Below are 681 nucleotides of genomic sequence, written 5' to 3' on the forward strand. Positions count from 1 at the left end.
GAATGCTGGTTTTTTTTTTTTTTTTTTTGAAAATGCATCAGAAAGTAATTCAGAAAAGGGTGTATAATTGTATGAAACCTGAAATTCAAGGTTGAAAGAGAGAAGAGTGTTTTACGATTCATGTAACGAATTCAATTGTTTACAATGGTGAGTAGTTAGATGCATCACTATTTTCGCGTTAAACTCATGGACTCAGTTTACGCCTATATTTTTCTTTTCTTTTCTTTTCTTTATAATTTACTTATAAAAATATTTTTTATACATTAAACTTAATTATTAAAATAACATAGTTTTCTTATACTCACTTAAAACTACGATTTTTAAAAGATGCTTAGTTAAATTAGTATATTTTAATTTAATTTGTATATGATTAGTAAACAAAAAAGGTACCCAAATAATTAATATTATAATTTTTTAGTAAGAAATCAAGGAATTAATGTATTGCTCATATTTTTAGTGAAGATATCACTTATCAGCACTGTTTATTTGTGTGTTTTATTTGTAAATATTTTGTTTTGAATTTATAAAAAGAATTAAAATTAAAAAAAGTATTAGTTTATCTTTTATAGTAGCTAACGTACTCTCTTCTTTTTTTTTCTTTTTTTTTTTTTAAATTAGTCGATCTCAAAACACCATTCATGATGTTGGAGAGACAAAATGCTACTCTTAAAGAGTAAACAC

The sequence above is a fragment of the Arachis duranensis genome, chromosome 1 (genome assembly GCF_000817695.3).
Source record: "Arachis duranensis cultivar V14167 chromosome 1, aradu.V14167.gnm2.J7QH, whole genome shotgun sequence".
Classification (NCBI taxonomy): domain Eukaryota; kingdom Viridiplantae; phylum Streptophyta; class Magnoliopsida; order Fabales; family Fabaceae; genus Arachis; species Arachis duranensis.